Source organism: Terrapene carolina, unplaced genomic scaffold (genome assembly GCF_002925995.2).
Source record: "Terrapene carolina triunguis isolate 2854851 unplaced genomic scaffold, T_m_triunguis-2.0 Scaffold951, whole genome shotgun sequence".
In the NCBI taxonomy this organism is placed as follows: Eukaryota; Metazoa; Chordata; order Testudines; family Emydidae; genus Terrapene; species Terrapene triunguis.
This window is the reverse complement of record NW_020665302.1, coordinates 241,993-247,540: the sequence shown is the minus strand read 5'-3', so window position 1 is coordinate 247,540 and position 5,548 is coordinate 241,993.

Sequence of the window (5,548 nt, the reverse complement as noted above, 5' to 3'; positions counted from 1 at the left end):
TGCCACAAGTACTCCTGTTCTTTTTGCGGATACAGACTAACACGGCTGCTACTCTGAAACCTGTCACTAGAGAGAGAATATTTATAAGCATTTGGATTGTGACCGTCAGCCCAAGCACATGTAACAAAATCCACCACCTCCCGCCCAAGCTTCCCTAAGAGTGACGTGCTCCACTGTGCGGCTCAGCCCTCCTCAAAGCTCTAGAAGGAGGATGGGCTTTGGTGCCCTTCAGAGCAGGTTGTGGATGGAGAGCCCTGTTAGGCCTAGTGCGAGTGGATTCCAATGTCAAGCCCCACACACTGTCGCACTCTGCCCCCCTCTACCAGTGGCTAGGTTGATGGGTGACTGCAGCCTTAGCTGGGTCTAAGATCTGGAAGTCCCAGGTTCAATCCGTACTGCAGACAACCCACCAAGAGGCCCAGCGTAACTCCAGCAACCCCCTTTTTGCCATCTAATCTGCTCAGAAAGCGGATGTGTGATCCTTTACATCTTTTACCACCACCGGCGGCCCTACTTGTTTTGCTGGCCCCGGCACCGAGCCCCCCCCACAAAAGCCAGCCAGCGTGGAGCAAGAAGGCCCAGCAGCACAGCGCCTCTGGCTGTTGGCACCCAGGGCTACTGCCCTGCTCACCCACCCCTTAGCACGAGGCCACACTGCCTTTCTTAAGCCGTTTGACGTTACTAGTCTAGACACAGCAGCTCATCCCAGAGGTGCCGGGGGCGAAATAGCCTTGCTGCCATTCCTGTAAGTAGGCAGCGCTATGAGAAAGACCCCAATCGCTATGTCAGTGCCATCACAAGCCGATGCCACTAACAACAAACTGCGCTACAGGATCATAGGCAGCATAGACGAGACCTGCCCCTCCCCCCATGACAAAGCTCACTTTGCTTGGGACAATTCGTGTACAGGGCACTGCTGAGAGGAAGTTTGCAGCAGTCCATGTCCTTGCCCTTCACAAGCATTCAATCCAGAGCGCAGGTTCCACAGTGGTAGGCACATTTATTAGCAGCAGTAGGAAGACGTCATGCAACCTACTGTGGATGGTGCATGAGCGTTTTGAATAGTGACCCCGTGCCATGGAGACACAGCACATGGAGATGTATAGAATATTTGCACAGGCTGGCAGAGGCTGTGAAGGACTTTTAACCAGAGTTGTAACTATTAAAGATAATTAGCATTCACATGGATAGGGACTGTCTAGTTCAGGGGTGGGCAAACTTTTTGGCCCAAGGGCCACATCTGGGTGGAGAAATTGCATGCAGGGCTGGGGCAGGGGTGCGGGAGGGAGTGCGGGGTGTGATGTGCAGGAAGGGGCTCAGGGCAAGGGGTTGGGGCACCGGAGGGGTGCGGGGTGTACGAGGGGGCTCAGGGCAGGGGGTTGGGGTGCGGGAGGGGGTGCGGAGTGTGGGAGGGGGCTCAGGGCAGGGGGTGCAGAGTGCAGGAGGGGTTCGGGGTGCAGGTTCCGGCACGGTGCTGCTTACCTGGAGTGGCAGCAGCGCGCAGCGGGGCTAAGACAAGCTCCTTGCCTCCCCTGGCCCTGCACCGCTCCTGGAAGTGGCCAGCACCACGACCCTGCAGCCCCTGGGAGAAGTGGGGGCAGAGGGCTCTGCATGCTGCCCCCGCCTGTGGGTACCTCCCCCGAAGCTCCCATTGGCCATAGTTCCCCATTCCCAGTCAATGGGAGCTGCTGGGGGTGGTGCCTGCAGGCAAGGGCAGCGCACAGAGCCCTCTGGCCCCCCCCCCGGGGGCCACAGGGACGTGGTGCCGGCCGCTTCCGGCAGCGGGGCGGGGCGGCAATCCCGTGGGCCACATCCAAAGCCCTGATGGGCTGGATCCGGCTCGTGGGCCGTAGTTGCCCACCCCTGATCTAGTGCTTGCTCACACCGAGTACAGCACATAGGTGGGTAACAATATCGCTTCCATTTCAACTCCCATCGGAGAATCCCAAAGCACCTTCAAACACCCTCAAGGACCTTTCAGAAATGGAGGTAAAAGAAAGGTGATGTGACTTGCCTGTGATCATGCGCTGAGTCAGAGGCAGAGCCCAGGAGTTGCAGCTCGCAGTTTGCTGTATGAGCCACTCGACCATGAAAGATCGCACCTAAGTGCAGAACACAGAGGAGAGCCCAACACAGAGGGAAAACAGTACCCCACTGGGCACATACAAAACTGGATTGAAAAGGGGGAGGGGAGAATCTCTCACACAGGGCCTAATTAGACTGTGGAATTCATTCCCTCAAGATGTTACTGAGGCAAAGAATTTAGCAAGATTTAAAGAGGAATTGGACACATACACTGGATAGAACAGCCCAAGCTAGAGTAAAATAGTAAGAGGTTTTACAATATTAACCTTGTTGCTTATTGGCTTAAACTGATCTCTAACGGTTAAGAATTAGAAAGACTGCACTGACGGGCAGATTTCCCCACACCTGCACCTCTCTCTATAGCGTCTAGTGCCAGCCAGTGTCAGAGACGGGCCATTGGACCAGATGGGCCATGAGTCTGACCCAGCACAGCACTTCCTGCATTCCTAGGGGAAGTTACAGTCAGGTGAACCATCCTCTGGGTGCGAAAGGAGAGCAGTGCTGCCATCCAGCCCAGTAGCCACCCGGAGACGCCATCACAGCCACTGGAATTGAATTAGAGCTTTTCATAGCAGGATGGAGCAGTCAGATGGAGTTTAACAACGAACAAAATTAGAGATTTCCATCTCGCAGCCCAGTGAACATCCCACACCACCACCGGTGAGTCATGCCTTGAAGTGGAGCACAACTGGGGCAGCCTCACCCGCTTCAGGGCACATTGTGAAGCAATCAGCTAAGCTGGGGATGCTGACCCTGGAGAAGATCTGCAGCAGCTCTGGCTTCTGAGCATCCCCTAAGTGAAGGGGAATTCTCACAACATGCTTTCTATGTAACAGCCACTGCCCCCCCCCACCATTTTAAAAGGGCACAAACACCATTTTCAATGTAGCCGATTTCAAATCTGTTTTGATCGATTTCTAATCACATGCTTAAAAAAAAAAAAAAAACAACAACACACAACCAACAAAAAAGCTGGGCAGTAACAAAGGAGTATTTTTAACCCTAAAATCCAAAGAGATCTGGGTTCTATTCCTAGCTCTGCCACTGACTCATTGGCTGACCACTTTGTGCCTCAGTTTCCCCATCTATAAATGGCGAGGGCAATGCAAGCCCTGCTTAGTGAGGAGAGGGGTTTCCAACATACGACTGACATAACTCTCCATCAAGAGGGTGTCTCTCCGCCATGAGCTTAGAAGCCAGCGTCACCGAGATGACCACCACTTATAAGTTCCCTTCTGCTGAGTAACTGAGGTATCAAAAGACAAGAGCCATAGCACACTGAAACGGAGGAGAGTGGCAGGCAGAACCTTGCTTTGATGGGCTTAACGGGGAGGATACGGCTCGCCGTTGGAGGAAGGGGGCAGTACTCCCTGCGGGATTAAAGGCTCAGCCAGAGTGATGACGAGTCAGCCTCGGGACATGTCACCCCTCCTCATGCTCCAGGCCAGGATCAATTTGTATTATAGGAGCATCTGGAGGTCCCAACTGAGATGAGGTGCTGCATAGACAATCCCTGCCCTGTGGGCTTTAGAGTCTACACAGACAAGGCAAATGGAGAATCATCACCCCCCCCCCTTTTCCAGATGAGGAACTGAGGGACAGAGATTCAGGGACACAGCACCTGGGACTGAACCCAGAGCCCCAGGCCAGCACCCTACCCACCAGACCAACATTTCCTCTCCAAGCAGCCATCAGCGGGCCACACTGCGATGTGTGCAGTGCTCCACAGACAGCTGCCACAACAAGTCCTAATCAAAAAGGGCTCCCTTGAAGCAGAGAACTGGCTAGTCAGCTCCTTCCTGTCCCCTCCTCCTCCCTTCCCTCCAGAGCTGTCCCCTGCAGACTCCTCTCTCCCCCTTCTCCCCTCCCCCGCTTTGATGCAGACACATTTAGGCTAATCCGATGGAATGCAAGTTAGCTCATGCAGAGACTTGGAACTCTATTCAGCCTGAATGCAAACCAGCTCCTGGTTCTCATCCGGCCCATGACACTGGGCCGGCTACAGCGATGGCAGGGAGCACTTGCAGCCACCTTCCTACTCCCCAGCAGCCAGGTACAAGGGCCGGGATATTTTGAATCCCTCTGGGCACTACCTCACAGCTGATCCGACCCGGGGGAAGGACACTCGAGCGGTTCTTTTTTACATACCTGTTGCCCAGATTGAATTAGACAGTGATCCAATGCCAAGGAGTTATTAGGCTAAGATACAGCTATCACCAGGATAAATGATCACCGAGGGCTCAGCCAAACACAAGCTGTGCTGGTTTAAATTCAATCTGTTTAGTTAAACCAGTGCAACTTTTTGTGCAGGCACATTATTATAGCAGTCTAGAACAGCTTCACTTGCACCTGTACGTTTACAGCTCAGACGATATAAACCAGGTATAATCTGTACAAAACCCCATCACTCCGTTAGTTTAATTGGGCCAACGGTGTGTTCAGACTGGGTCTGAGTAAACAGGGAGTTGCCTCCTGTTACCCTGATGCATACTAATCTTGTGCCGATTGGATAGGAGATGCTAGGTCAGCAGGCAAACACCCACAACAAACATGGTGGTATACTTTCTGCCCCCTGACCCCACCCCTTCCACCAGTCACCTCAGCAGTTCTTCAGTCTCCCTGGCAAAAGGGCTAACTCCTCCTCTTAATTTAACGGGTGTCATCGATGGATTACATGGGGTGAAGAAGAGTCTTGTGGATAAGGGAGAAGCTGTGGATGTGGTATACCTAGACTTTAGTAAGGCATTTGATACGGTCTCGCATGATATTCTTGGCAAATACAATTTAGATGAAGCTACTATAAGGTGGGTGCATAACTGGCTGGATAACTGTACTCAGAGTTGCTATTAATGGTTCCCAATCCTGCTGGAAAGGCATAACAAGTGGGGTTCCACAGGGATCTGTTTTGGGACCGGCTCTGTTCAATATCTTCATTAACGACTTAGATATTGGCATAGAAAGTACACTTATTAAGTTTGCAGATGATACCAAACTGGGAGGGATTGCAACTGCTTTGGAGGACAGGGTCATAATTCAAAATGATCTGGACAAATTAGAGAAATGGTCTGAGGTAAACAGGATGAAGTTTAATAAAGACAAATGCAAAGTGCTCCACTTAGGAAGGAAAAATCAGTTTCACACATACAGAATGGGAAGAGACTGTCTAGGAAGGAGTACAGCAGAAAGGGATCTAGGGGATATAGTGGACCACAAGCTAAATATGAGTCAACAGTGTGATGCTGTTGCAAATAAAGCAAACGTGATTCTGGGATGTATTAACAGGTGTGTTGTGAGCAAGACACGAGAAGTCATTCTTCCGCTCTACTCTGCGCTGGTTAGGCCTCAACTGGAGTATTGTGTCCAGTTCTGGGCACCGCATTTCAAGAAAGATGTGGAGAAATTGGAAAGGGTCCAGAGAAGAGCAACAAGAATGATTAAAGGTCTTGAGAACATGACCTATGAT